The sequence below is a fragment of the Callospermophilus lateralis genome, unplaced genomic scaffold (assembly GCF_048772815.1).
Source record: "Callospermophilus lateralis isolate mCalLat2 unplaced genomic scaffold, mCalLat2.hap1 Scaffold_89, whole genome shotgun sequence".
Lineage (NCBI taxonomy): Eukaryota > Metazoa > Chordata > Mammalia > Rodentia > Sciuridae > Callospermophilus > Callospermophilus lateralis.
Genome location: NW_027517018.1, coordinates 3,995,146 through 4,010,428, shown reverse-complemented (window position 1 = coordinate 4,010,428; position 15,283 = coordinate 3,995,146). Strand labels below are relative to the sequence as shown.

The following is a 15,283-nucleotide window of genomic DNA, read 5'->3' as shown; positions in this document are numbered from 1 at the left end:
GGCTGCGCGGCGCTCCCACAGCCCTGAGCGGAGCTCCCAGGGTCCTCCGCGGCTCACAGGAAAGGCGGCGCACGCACTGCGTGCAGGGCGGAGCCTCTCGCAGCCAGATGGAGGGTAGCGTGCTGGGTTTCGTGGTAGCCTTCCAGGCGAAGGGCAGACCCGAGGCGGTGAGGATGTGGGTGCAGGAGCTGGACTTACGGCAGTGCGGCCTGACAGGTAAGTGGGCTGCAGGAGAAGGGCCGCCCAGATGCGCCACCTCGTGCACACCAGCTTTCCGCTAGCCGGGGCTTCCTCTCCGCCGGTAGTGGGTGGGCGCAGCTCAGCCCGGGGTACTTCCGGGTAGCCGGGCGGTGGGCAAGGAAACTTGCCCGGTGGGGCGCGAAGCCCGGGTCCAGGCGGTCCGGCTGTGCGGGTGGCGCTGCGGTTGGACTGGGAAGACGCACCGCCCCCTTGACTCTGGGAGCCTGCGCGCGCCGCAGGTGGCTGGCCGACGGTTGGTCCTTCCCGCGGCGTTCGGGCCACGCGCCGCTCTGAGCGGTCAGTCGGGTCCTGTCCTGCCCTCGGGAAGCAGCCGCAGCGACCTTCGCCAGCCTCCCCTTCCCCGCCGTCAGTCGGTGTAGCGGGCGAGGGCACGGCAGGACGGGCGCGGGGGGGGGGGGGGCGCCCGAGGTTCCCGCCCGGAGTGCAGCGCTTCTCCGTGGAGAGCGCTGGGCCCGCTCCTGCCTCTAGGGCTCCGTGGCTCTCGGGAAACGAGGCGCAGTGCCGCTTCCCTCAGAGTGGAGGGCGGGTGGAGAGGGGCCTGTGGGCAGGCTGGTCTGCCGCAGTGACGGGGGGGACGCGGAGGTGGGTGAGGAGGTGGGTGAGGAGGGCGGGCGGAGGCGGGGGTCGCAGGGAGCCTTGGGGGGAGTAGTCGGGCATCCACCACCAGGCGGTGTGGGAAGACGGGGAACGGTAGCGCGGGGGGGGGGGGGGGGGGAGGGGGGGCTCACAGGAAAGGTGGCGCACGGCGTGCGGGGCGGAGCCTCTCACAGCCAGATGGAGGGTAGCGTGCCGGGTTTCGTCGTAGCCTTCCAGGCGAAGGGCAGACCCGAGGCGGTGAGGACGTGGGTGCAGGTAAGTGGGCTGCAGGAGAAGGGCCGCCCAGATGTGCCACCTCGTGCACACCAGCTTTCCGCTAGCCGGGGCTTCCCCTCCGCCGGTAGTGGGTGGGCGCAGCTCAGCCCGGGGTACTTCCGGGTAGCCGGGCGGTGGGCGAGGAAACTTGCCCGGTGGGGCGCGAAGCCCGGGTCCAGGCGGTCCGGCTGTGCGGGTGGCGCTGCGGTTGGACTGGGAAGACGCACCGCCCCCTTGACTCTGGGAGCCTGCGCGCGCCGCAGGTGGCTGGCCGACGGTTGGTCCTTCCCGCGGCGTTCGGGCCACGCGCCGCTCTGAGCCGTCAGTCGGGTCCTGTCCTGCCCTCGGGAAGCAGCCGCAGCGACCTTCGCCGGCCTCCCCTTCTCCGCCGTCAGTCGGTGGAGCGGGCGAGGGAACGGCAGGACGGGCGGGGGCGGGGGGGGGGGGCGGGGCGCCCGAGGTTCCCGCCCGGAGTGTGGCGCTTCTCCATGGAGAGCGCTGGGCCCGCTCCTGCCTCTAGGGCTCCGTGGCTCTCGGGAAACGAGGCGCAGTGCCGCTTCCTTCAGAGTGGAGGGCGGGTGGAGAGGGGCCTGTGGGCAGGCTGGTCTGCCGCAGTGACGGGGGACGCGGAGGTTGGTGAGGAGGGCGGGCGGAGGCGGGGGTCGCAGGGAGCCTTGGGGGGAGTAGTCGGGCTTCCACCACCAGGCGGTGTGGGAAGACGGGGGAACGGTAGCGCGGGGGGGGGGGGGGGGGGGCGGGGGGGGCGGGGGGGCTCACAGGAAAGGCGGCGCACGCATGGCGTGCGGGGCGGAGCCTCTCGCAGCCAGATGGAGGGTAGCGTGCCGGGTTTCGTCGTAGCCTTCCAGGCGAAGGGCAGACCCAAGGCGGTGAGGACGTGGGTGCAGGTAAGTGGGCTGCAGGAGAAGGGCCGCCCAGATGCGCCACCTCGTGCACACCAGCTTTCCGCTAGCCGGGGCTTCCCCTCCGCCGGTAGTGGGTGGGTGCAGCTCGGCCCGTGGTACTTCCGGGTAGCCGGGCGGTGGGCGAGGAAACTTGCCCGGTGGGGCGCGAAGCCCGGGTCCAGGCGGTCCGGCTGTGCGGGTGGCGCTGCGGTTGGACTGGGAAGACGCACCGCCCCCTTGACTCTGGGAGCCTGCGCGCGCCGCAGGTGGCTGGCCGACGGTTGGTCCTTCCCGTGGCGTTCGGGCCACGTGCCGCTCTGAGCGGTCAGTCGGGTCCTGTCCTGCCCTCGGGAAGCAGCCGCAGCGACCTTCGCTGGCCTCCGCTTCCCCGCTGTCAGTCGGTGGAGCGGGCGAGGGCACGGCAGGACGGGGGGGGCGGGGGGGGGGCGGCGGGGCGCCCGAGGTTCCCGCCCGGAGTGCGGCGCTTCTCTGTGGAGAGCGCTCGGCCCGCTCCTGCCTCTAGGGCTCCGTGGCTCTCGGGAAACGAGGCGCAGTGCCGCTTCCCTCAGAGTGGAGGGCGGGTGGAGAGGGGCCTGTGGGCAGGCTGGTCTGCCGCAGTGACGGGGGGGGGGGGGGGGGGACGCGGAAATGGGTGAGAAGGTGGGTGAGGAGGGCGGGCGGAGGCGGGGGTCGCAGGGAGCCTTGGGGGGAGTAGTCGGGCGTCCACCACCAGGCGGTGTGGGAAGACGGGGAACGGTAGCGCGGGGGGGGGGGGGGGGGAGGGGGGCGGGTGGGCCACTGGCCCTCATGTTAGTTAAAGTAGATGGATATGTAGGGAAACTGTGGGTGGGTCAAGATTCTTCTTTTCCTGATTCCAGCAGCAGTGTGTGTTCTTTGTGAAACATTTGGGGAAATAGCGTACGCTTTTCGTCGGTTCCTGGATTCCTGGTCCTGGAGGTAGATATCACCTGAATGAGCCAGTTCTGATAGTTATCCAGCAGTTGTACCAGGAAGCTAAACCAGGGGCTGCTTTTCCAGCCCTTCCAACAAAAAATTTTATGGTGAGCTGATTCCCTATATTAAATCCTTTTCTTTCTGACTTCTTTTTGGATGATTTTTTTTCCTTTTGCAGTCATCTTCTAAGTATTAAATACTGTTATCTTTGTATAGTTTCATATCATTTTAATTAAACATGTTATTTTAAACTAATTATAGATTCACCTGCAGTTTAAAAAAAAAAGAGATCCCATGGAACCTTCCTCAGTTTCCCCAATGATAATATCTTGCAAAGCTTCTGTAGAATATCATAGCTCAGATATTGACTGGAGTTTTAGACAGAGGCCTGACTCTGGAGAGCCAACAGATCATTTAGAACAAGAGGAAGGTTCAAACTGCAAGGCATCCTGATCTCACAAGAGGAGAAGGTTAATCATGGCAGGGTCTTTTGGGCGGGGGTACCTGGACTGCCTCATGATAGTCACCTCCTCCTAATCACATCTGGTGAAGGGTCTATTTTCTAAAGGTGTGAGTGATTAGATTGGGTAATCCAGGATAACTCAGTATGGTCTCCCCATCTCCAGACCCTCAACCTTAGTCATGGCTGTGGACTCCTTTTTGCCAAGTAAGGTAACATTCACTGATTCTGAGGTCTGTGCATGAACTCTTTGAGGGTCACTCTTTATCCACCACTTCAACCTTTTACTTTTTAAAATATATATCTTTATTTTTACTTATTATTTTATGAGGATCGAACCCAGGACCTCATATGTGTGACGCAAGTGCTCTTCCACTGAGCTACAACCCCATCCCATCAACCTTTTACTTTTGACTATTTTATAGATATAAATATATATAATGTAAATATTGATAGTCTCTTGCCATCCTTGTTCAGTTTTAAACACCCTTTATGTAGCAGCGTCTCCATTCTTAACCCTGCTTCTCTGTTGGTGCACAGTGTAGTCCTGTTTTCATTTTGTCCTTTAGCAGGGGCAGTCCACAGCCCAGTTGTACTAGGTTGTGGGGAGGCCAAAGAAGGTGCTGGAGACGGCATGGGAGACATGGTTTATCGGGGAAAGCTTCTAACAGATCAATGACGGCTCCAGGAAGAGTTCTGTGGCAACAGACTGAACAGATAGCACCTGTGTCCCTGAAGGTGCTTCTCCAAGCAGTACCTCTCTTGCTCCTGGTGTTTTGCCTGGTGGCTCTGGCCAAACAAGTGACATGTATCTTTTCCACAGAGCCCTCAGTTCTCTGCCCAGCCCCATTCAGGGAGGAGGCTTACATATTAGACTGAGGAAGCAGTGACGTCAACTTTAGTTTGTGTGTATGACCAGCATACATGCAAGAAAGTAGCTTTTTACAGATAACACTAACTTGCCCTAGTGCCCAGTGTGCAGAGAGAAGCCAGTGTCCTCCAAGATGATATTTATCTGGACTTTCCAGCCTAGGCTTGATCTCATTGGTCCCTTAATTTTGCTAGGTTTTTATAAACAGAAAGGGAGCATTCAGGATCATGGTGTTTTACTGTCCCCCTTTTCTTTAAGGGACAATATAGCAGGAATGGCAGATTTAGATGAGTGCCATTAAGCAAGCATATGAACAGTCCATGTGTTGTTTGTCGCATCACTTCCAGGAATACTTATTTCCAGGAAAGGACAGTGGCTTGAGACTGGGTATTACAGAACAGATCCCAGGCTGAGTTTCTCGTCGATCAAGAAGATTATATAACAGTGACAGGCTATTTCAGGGCTTTGAATGGTAACCCAAGTCTGCCCAAAAAGAAATTTGGAAATCCGCTAATGTTTGTATACATAGAACGTCCCAATAAAAGATATAGCCAATAAAGTTTGACATTAAGGGAATGTAAGCCATGTTCTTCATTCAAAGCCTTAGAGCTTAGCCCACATATGTGCTGAAATGTCTGCTCTCTGGTTTTGCTATATTTTTTATTTCTAGGAATTTATTTACGCCCTTATCAACTGGAGGGAGTCAACTGGCTAGCCCAGCGATTCCACTGTCAAAATGGCTGCATCCTGGGAGATGAGATGGGCCTTGGTAAGAATTGCCAGGTATGTTACTGTGGAAGAAGCACTGTTTACCTACACTGAAACACCTCCCCACAACTCATTTCCATCTTTTTTTTGGGGGGGTACCCCAGATTGAACTCAGGTGTACTTAAAAACTTTACCATACATCCAGCCCTTTTTTGTATTTTATTTGAAGACAGTGTCTCACTTAGTTGCTTAGTGCCTCCCTAAATTGCTGAGGTTGGCTTTGAACTCATGATCCTCCTGCCTTAGCCTCCGGAGCCAATGGGATTATAGGCATGTGCCACCACACCTGGCTTAATACCATCTTTAAGTGCTGTTATATATGTGTGTGTGTGAGGGTGTATGTGTGTGTGTATGTATGTATATACTAGAATGTGAAATGCTTAACTTTTAAGAGATAACAACCTTGGGATTGATTTTTCTAGTTGTGGGGGTAGTTATTAATTATGTCATTACCTTTATATGAGCATTGACATGTGTCTGTGAGAAAAGTTACTTGAGTTACAAGTGCAGTTAATGGGCCCAGGTTTAGGGTTTTTCTCTGTGTAAAGCATGTATACTTGCCCAAGGACTAAATTGACTGTGCTCCTTAGTAACACTATATGAAGTTAACTGTATTGCTTCTAATATTACTCTCTCTTTCTCAGTGGGGGTGGGTTGGGGTCAGGCTGCTGCCCATTTTTCTACAGTGATAGAGAAATATGGAGGAAGTACCGTATGTTTTCCAAAATAAAACTTAGACTCTCTGATCTTAAAAGGGGAGAATCAGATGTGGCCCCCTCGGTCATTGATCTAGTGATCAATGGTGGAGTGTTGAAATTGATGCTTCTGCCAGGATAATAAGAAATACTGCCCTGGGTTGACACATGGCCTTGGATTAATGGAAAATTCAGTCATAACACCTCTTGGGTTAATCACTTACTTATCTGAAGGATATAAAAGATATCCGGGTACAATCGTGATATATGTCAGAGGCAGCTTGATCAGAAATCAGGAAGATAAAAATTTTTCAATCCCAGGAAAGTTTCACCAGTGGTCACTGGAGAGAATGAGCAAGGGTCTCATAATCCTTTTAGAAGTTCAACTGTCCCGTCCGACTCTAACCATATATATGTGTATATATATATATATATATATATATAAACTTTAAGCTGGAGCAGCGGTGCACATAGGCTACTCTGATCATATGTTGAAGCGTCCTTTACTTAGGTAGATGTACCTCATCGATCTTGGCATTATTCAGAAACAATGCGACCACTTATATAAGGTCCCCTGAGATTCATCACTTCTCTCTCTTGGGCAAACAAATATGTTCCTGGTATATTCCTGTACGAGAACTATGAAACTAAAAATCAGTTTCCTGGAGGTATCCTCCCTATAATCTCCTTTGTCTCAGTCATTGAAATTGTCCTACTGACTTCACAGAGAGCCAGCAAATTCCACTTGTCCTTTGCCTTTCCACCTCTACTTTAAATTCTCTAAAAATGTACCAACTCCAAGTCTGTTTTGGTAAAAGTATGTTTAGAAATTTTGCATCTACATTATGAAGGATATTGTTTTGTGATATTCTTTTTTATACTAATTTTGTCTGGTTTTAGTATTTGGGTAAAGCTGGCCTCATAGAATATATTGAAAAGTGTTCCTCTTCAATTTTCAGCAAGAGCTTATGTAAAATTGTTCTCATTTCCATTTTAGATGTTTGATAAAATTCACTAGTGACTCTGAATTTATTTGGTAGACACTTCTGATTTGTGGTAGTAAAGACAAACTTTCTCTAAATTGCATCCCCAGGGAGCATTCAACAGAATGGTTTTAATCCAGTTAAGCCACTTATTAGAGGGATGCTCTGGGCACACTTTGGGCTGGGATAGTTAAATGAGAAAATCATTTCCTTTTTAAGATTAATATGATTGTGTCAAAAAAAATGAACTGCCACTCTGTCATCACAGCATTCTAACCACAGCCATAAGCAGCAAGGTATGTTTTACATCATTGAAGTTACAGTGCACATCTAGCCCATATGATTTCTATTCATTAATGTAACATTGGCACTATAGTTTTGCATTTTATTATATTCAAAATCATTCAACTGGCTGCATAGTATGCCATCGAGAATTTATAATTTGCTTAACGTCCTATTGATGAGGAATCATGAATTCCCCCTTTTTTGGGTTACTTAAATTAATTTTGATGTGAACACTTTTGAGCCTATAGTTTTCTCAGGATTTTGAATTTGATCCTTAGGGCATATTTTTCCTCAGAAATAGCACAGTATTTGGGGATGCAAGCTCTTCACGTGTTTTTGTTTGTTGAGAGCAACTTTAGAGACATAAGTGTACTCAAACATGTCCCGAAGTATGCACATTTGGCTTTGCAAAGTTTCATTTCATACTCATACTTCTTGTGAGAATGAATTATTGTCTGTTTTGTGCATTTGAATGCGTGTTGTAGATATATGCATGTACATCTATGGCATATGGATCCCGCTATACAGTATGATTATAATGCACCCATTATGAAAGACCAAAGGTTGTATCTGTTTTGTTCACATATAACTTGAGCTTAGAACTTGAGCCAGTAGAAGGCACCCTCTAAATGATTATAGAAGGAGGGAGAAAGTTGGGGAGGAAGCAAAGCACTCTCATCAGAACAGCCGAGCCAAGGGCCAAGGCCGTGATGTGCATGTACTCTTTGCTGTCAGATCTTAGCACTTCTGGCTTAATATTTTCAAAGTACTACTGCTGTTTTCCAACAGGTGTATTGGTTTCATTGATTTCTGTTCTTTCCTGACGTTTTTCCTTTTGGTTCAGTTACATAAATATTGAGCCTCATTGCTCGTTAACTCCTAAGGTAATTGAACACCATCAATTTCCTTAGCAAAGTCACTGAGCTTACCTGATGTCATTCTAAGAACTTCTAAGAACGTACTAGTTTCCTAATATGAGGAAGATTGTACGGAATTTCTTTATAAAGCAAATCTTGTATAACAGTTAGTGTTCTCTGCCTATGGTTGTAGGAACTTTATGGTTGTGTCTCCTGGAAAGGTGATCAAAACTGCCTGCTTTGTTTCAGAGGATTGCTCTCCTCATTTACTTGATGGGAAGGTTAAATGATGAAGGACCATTTCTGATTCTCAGTCCTCTGTCTGTTTTGAACAACTGGAAAGAAGAAATGGAAAGGTACAGAGTAGATGTAGCTGAACTTGTATTGTTTATGTGAAGATATTTTTCTAGATGATGGATAAAAGATCATGAAGCAAAATCTTGTCATATTCAATGATTTTATTCCAGAAAGGTTGAACTGAAACAGTGTAGGCAAGACACAAGGTCTGATGGGGGAGGATCCAGTGGGTGTTACTGTTACCCTTCTACAATTTAAAGGCTAGTACTTATTCTCAGTAAATTTTGCTGATGTAAAGGAGAAACTGTCCTTCTCATAGTAACATAGGAAGTAACTAAAGTGAGAAACATTATTGCATTTTTAGTTAGCATGAGACCCTCTTAGACCTGATCCTTCTCCCTGCTTAACACAGACCTTACCCTGAGGTCTAACCATTATTCTAGGTACGGTTCTGTGACCAGCACCTAATGAATGGCGTCTGCACACTGCAGTCCGTCCATGACATGCACACACCATCTCATAGTTGTGGCATTTGGGTCATCTGCTTCTTTTCTTGGATTTAGATTTGCTCCAGGTCTTTCTTGTGTAACATATGCAGGGGACAAGGAGGAAAGAGCCCATCTTCAGCAAGACCTAAAACAGAAGTCACGTTTTCATGTGCTGCTGACCACCTGTGAGGTATTCATTCGTTTCTCCTAACCTGGGTTCTTAGAAGTTGTAGAACCCACTGAATTATATTGACTTTTTTTTGAGAGCACACATTTTTCTAGGAGGACATCCACCTTCATCACATTGTCAAAGAGGGACTGTGACCAAACGAAGTGCAGAATCACTGTGCTTCAAGGTAGCTAGACATATTTCCCTCTCTACTTGTGGATTAAGGGGAAAGCTTCCCAGAAATTGGCACTTTAGCTGCCTCTTTGTTGATGAACAGGAGGAGGCAGGCAGCAGGGCAGAGGGTTTCATGTACAGAGGCATCATGTCTGATAACCGGGGGATAGGAATGCAGGATGCCTAGTTTCAGTCTTGTTTTAAATCCTTATCTGAGTAAGACTGGGCAACTGTAAGGTCTTTTACTTAACCATAACTTCTGTCTGTTTGTGTGATAGTGCTACTTAGAAATTGTGCTTAGTTTTTAACTTAGTAAACAAGTTAAAGGCTTAGATCCTCTGGTTTAAGAGAGTTAACAAGAAATAAGAAACTAGATTATTAATAATCAGAATTTATCAATACCAGTCTTTATTTTTTTAATTCTAACTTTTTTTTCTTTTGTTACCAAGGATTGAACCTAAGGGTACTTAACCACTGAACCAATCCTCAGCCTTTTTTATTTTTGAAGACAGAGTCTCAGTAAGTTGCTGAGGCTGGCTTTGCGCCTGCCGCCTTCCTGCCTGAGTCTCCAGAAGCTGCTGGGATTCAGGTGTGGGCCACCATGCCCAGCAATACCAGTCTTTTTAATGTGTCTTCCTTAATTTTTCAGATTTGCTTGAAAGATGCACCGTTCCTAAAATCGTGAATATACTGTACCCTGTCAGAAACTGTGCTGAATTTGTGGAAGTCTTGTCTTGTCTTACACTTTTTGATACTTGGCCTCTTTCCTGATATGTCTGGTCTGTCGTCTTTGGGTCCTGTTGATGTATAGGCAGGCATGGTGGGAATTCTGTGATCTAACCTCTACTCATTAGCTATGTGTTATTGGGTTGGTTTCTTAATTTCCATCAACTTCAGTGTCCTCATCTGTAAACTGGGGGTAGTTACCTTTCTTACTTTGGATGACTATTGTGAAAACTGATATTAAATCTACATGTTTGGTGTTTAGCAGATTACTAGAGATTTTTATTACTAGCAGATTTTTATTGTTGTTTTTTGGTTTTATTTTGGTAATGGGGATTGAACCCAGGAGTACTCTACCACTGAGCAACATCTCCAGTCCTTTTTATTTATTAATTTTTTTGAATTTTGAGACAGGGTCTTTCTAAGTTTCCAAGGAAGGCCTTGAATTTGTGATCCTCCCGCCTCAGCTCCCAGAGTCTCCAGGATCACAGGTGGGGCACTGCATCCAGCCTGGACACTGGATTCTTTACACTGTAACTGCACAGACACCTGTGAGGACTGTTGCTTGAGATCTTACTGTAGTATAGGAGCCTTTTCCTGGCAATTACCAGGTAGCAGTCAGTGCTATAGAACTGACTATTTGGAAAAGAAGTTTGAAGTATACTTGTAATTTGTCCATTTAACTATGTCTTGGTACTGGGGATTGAACTCAGGGTCATTTACCACTGAGCTGCATGCCCAGCCCTTTTCATTGTTTATTTTGAGATAGTCTCACCAGGTCGTTGGGATGGGACTCAAATTTGCAATCCTCCAGCTTTCCAAGTAGTTGTCATTGTAGGTGTGCCCCATCGTGCCCTGTGTGCATCTTTCATACTCAGAAGGTTTTGTTCTCAAAGGGCCTTATCAATATTTTAAATACTTTTTCCTCATCCAGATTGTTGTAAATGAGTTTCTGTTTTACTCTTATTTTGAAGACTGGGCCCAAGATTTTATGATTCCATCCAGTATTTTGTTTTACTTAATTTACATTTAAATGAGCATATGATGTGTTCCCTCTTTTTCTTTCTTTTTACTTTATTATTTTTATGTCGTGTCACGTTATTTCATGTCATTTCATTTTATGGTTCTGGGCATTGAGCTGAGGGCCTCCCAACTGCTCTACCACTCAGTCCTTACCCCAGCTCTTTTTGTCTTCTTAATATCCAACTTGTCTTGTTTTGAAGTCTCTCCATGGAAAGGGAGTTACTGGTAATAACCAGGAAAGTATATCATAGAGCTGCCCCATGGTCTGTACAGTAGAGGGATGAGGAGTACAAAGATATTCATGAAACACGGTACTATCTGGCTGGTCTCAGAAGGTAATAAGATTGGGACATAAATGTTCTTGGGTACTTTATGTAAATTGTCCCATTTTGGTTTCATGAAAATCCTAGTAGGCAAGGATTATTATTCACATTTTACAAAAAAGGATATTAAGAGATTAAGAATCCAAGTAAGGCAGAGCAGACATTCAAACCCAGCACTTGGTGCTTTGGGCCTCTTTTTTTTATGTTTATTTTTTTTTAGTTGTATTTGGACACAATACCTTTATTTTATTTATTTAGTTTTATGTAGTGTTGAGGATCAAACCCAGGGCCTCGCACATGCTAGGCGAGTGCTCTACTGATGAGCCACAGCCCCAGTCCCTGGACCGTGTTTTTAAGAGAAGCTTCTCTAAGTATGTAGAAGCACTGAAATGTCACCGTATTCAGCAGAAACACATTTTTATATTTCAGTCTGGTCTGAATGCATTTCTGGGTGGATTTAAGAGCCTTAGTAATAAAGGGACATTTATAATATTGACTCATAGCAAGAATCCCAACAACATAGTTGTTTCTTTTAGTATGTTTGTTAATGTTATATTTCTCCATTGCTATATTTTACATTCTGAAAATAGGCAATGTGATAAAATCTGCACTCAAGAGGTTTATGAAGGCCATTTTTAAGTTGTTGTTATCACCATGAAATATTGAAATCTTTTGGACAACAGGCAGTAGGCTTGTGAAATCTTGGATCGAGATGATCAGGAGTTCCCTTGTTGGACTCTCCATTCTTGTGTTGGAATTCCCTCTACTTTCGTTTCTGGGAAACAGTCTTTAATTTCCTTTGATGAGTGATTCCATCCACTTTCACTCATTGAACCAAAATCCACTTCACTTAGTCTTTTGCGTTAAATAAGCATTTTTAGATGTTTGTGTATATACATATCTGTGTCTAGTCCTTCCAAAGGAATCAGACCTAGTCTGTTTTGAGTGGAACTATATTATGGACGCTCACCACCTATGTCATAACCACCGTCCAACCTCATGGGGACCCTGTCTCCTTATAATCCTAAATATATTCCCTGCTTATTCTGCCCAGTGCTCTCCTTGCACTTCCTGCCCTCTCTTTGGATCCCCAGTTCAGTCTTCTCCTACTCCACTCTCGTTAGCTGAGTGTCTGTCTCTGGCTCTCTTCCTCTCAATTTTCTCTGTAGCCTAAGGAGGAAGGCTTCCTTTGTTGTTGTTTTTCTGCAAATATTTATTGAATAGTTATTGATCCAGATGAGGCCATAGGGATAGAGAAGATTAAGACATTGACCTTGACTTTCAGGGGTGTGTAGTCTTGTAGCAGATGCAGACAAACAGAAACAAAGGCAAAGGGTGGCATGTACTCACCAGTAGGTAGAGTGCCAGTGTGCTTATTAACCTGCCCACCGCCTATACTGTGAGCCTCTGTGATCATATTTCCCACATTTAATTCCTTCCATCAAAAATTCCTCTTACACTGCTTGTGGGATACAAGAACTGTGCAAACTTATTTATTAAATGATTTAAATAAGAGGGAAAAATGAGAGATGCTTAAAAAAGAGTTGAGTAAAAGTGAGGAAGAAGATGATATTATTAACATCTAGTACTTACTGAGATTCACTGCTATAGTTTGGATCCTATATATCTCCCAAAGGCTCATATGTTAAAGTCTTGGTCCCCAGCATGAAACTGGTGAAAGTGTGTGGAACCTTTGAAAGGTGAGCCCTCATGGGATGTCTTCTGGTCATTCATTGAGGGTGTGTCCTTGGAATGGGTAGCAGGGATCCAGCCTCTTCCTCTTCTTTGCTCTCTATGTCCCAGCCTTGAGATAGCTGGCTTCCTCTGCCATGCCCTTCTGCCATGATGTGCTTAACAGCAAGGGGGCCAGCTGATGGTGGACTGACCCTCCAAATTTGTGAGCCAGAGTAAAACTTTTCTCTTTATAAACTCATTATCTCAGCTACTTGTCACAGTAGCAGAAAGCTGACCAACACATTCATTATGGGTTAATTATCTTTCTTTATATTAGTTTTTTTATTTATATATGACAGCAGAATGCATTGCAATTTATATAACATATATAGAGCATGTTTTTTTTTTTTCATATCTCTGGTTGTTTACACAGTATATTCACACCATTCATGTCTTCATATGTGTACTTTGGATAATAGTGTTCATCACATTCTATCATCATTTCTAACCCCATGCCCCCTCCCTTCCCCTCCCATCCCTCTGCCCTATCTAGAGTTCGTCTATTCCTCCAATGCTCTCCCTTCCTACCCCACTAAGAATCAGCCTCCTTATATCAAAGAAAACATTCAGCATTTGGATTTTTGGGATTGGCTAACTTCACTTAGCATTATTCTCCAGCTCCATCCATTTATCTGCAAATGCCATGATTTTATTCTCTTTTATTGCTGAGTAATATTTCATTGTGTATGTTTGCCATATTTTTTAATCCATTCATCTACTGAAGGACATCTAGGTTGGCTCCACAGTTTATTGTGAATTGTGCTGCTATAAACATTGATGTGGCTGTGTTCCTGTAGTATGCTGTTTTTAAGTCCTTTGAGTATAGACTGAGGTGTGGGATAGCTGGGTCGGATGGTAGTTCCATTCCCAGCTTTCCAAGGAATCTCCATACTGCTTTCCATATTGGCTACACCAATTGCAGTCCCACCAGCAGTGTACCTTTTCCCCCACATCCTCGCCAGCACTTATTGTTGTTTGTATCCATAATAGCTGCCATTCTGATTGGAGTGAGATGAAATCTTAGAGTACTTTTGGTTTTTATGTCTCTAATTGCTAGCGATGATGAACATTTTTTTCATATATTTGTTGACTGATTGTATATCATCTTCTGAGAAGTGTCTGTTCAGTTCCTTGGCCTATTTATTGATTGGGTTGGTTATCTATTTATTTATTTTAGTGTTTAGCTTTTTGAGTTCTTTATATACCCTAAGGATTAGTGCTCTGTCTAATATGTGAGGGGTAAAGATTTGCTCCCAAGATGTACACTCTCACAAATTGTTTCTTTTGCTGAGAAGAAACTTTTTAGTTTGAATCTGCCCCATTTATTGATTCTTGATTTTAATTCTGGCACCAAAGGAGTCTTATTAAGGAAGTTAGGGCCTACTTTTTCTTCTATTAGATCAGGGTCTCTGGTTTTATTCCCAGGTCCTTGATCCATTTTGACTCGAGTTTTGTGCACGGTGAGAGATAGGGGTTTATTTCATTTTGCACGTGGATTTTCAGTTTTACCAGCACCATTTGTTGAAGAGTTTATCTTTTCTCCAGTGTGTGTTTTTGGCACCTTTGTCTAATATCAGATAATTGCAATTTTGTGGCTTAGTCTCTGTGCCCTCTATTCTGGTCTACCAGTCTGTTTTGGTGCCAATACCATGCTGTTTTGTTACTATTGCTCTGTAGTATAGTTTAAGGTCTGGTATAGTGATGCCCCCTGCTTCACTCTTCCTGCTAAGGATTGCTTTAGCTATTCTGGGTCTCTTATCTTAGCAGATGAATTTCATGATTGCTTTTTTGTTTCTATGAGGAATGCCATTGGGATTTTGATTGGAATTGCATTAAATCTGTATACTGATTTTGGTAGTATGGTCATTTTGATAAAATATTAATTCTGCCTATCCTAGAGTAAGGTAGATCTTTCCATCTTCTAAGGCTTTCTTTGATTTCTTTCTTTAGGGTTCTATAATTTTCTTTATACAGATCTTTTACCTCTTTCCTTAAGTGGATTCCCAAGTTTTTTTGTGTGTGTTCTGGGGTTTTTGTTTTGTTTTGCTTTTGTTTTATTTTTGTTGTTCAGGTTTTGAGGTTATTGTGAATGAGATAGTTTTTCTCATTTCTTTCCAGAGGCTTTGTCACTGATATACAGAAATGCTTTTGACTTATGGGTGTTGATTTTGTATCCTGCTACATTCATTTATTTACTAGTTCTGGAAGTTTTTTGGTGGAACTTTTAGGGTCTTCTAGGTGTTGAATCGTATCATCATCAAATAATGCCAATTTGAGTTGTTTTCCTATATGTATCCCTTTTGTTTTTTTTCGTCTAATTGCTCTGGCCAGTGTTTCATGTACTGTGTTAAATAGAAGTGGTAAAAGGGGGCATCCCTGTCTTGTTCCAGCTTTTAGAGGGAATGCCTTCAATTTTTCTTCATTTAGAATGATGTTGGCCTGGGGCTTAGCGTAGAGAGCCTTT

The 15,283-nt window shown here is 45.5% G+C and overlaps 1 pseudogene; it reads left to right on the top strand.

Annotated features, from left to right (window-relative positions):
* Window positions 1-107: 107 nt before the first annotated feature.
* The window catches only part of LOC143390083 (chromodomain-helicase-DNA-binding protein 1-like), a 58,677-nt pseudogene continuing 43,501 nt past the window's right edge, over window positions 108-15,283 (top strand).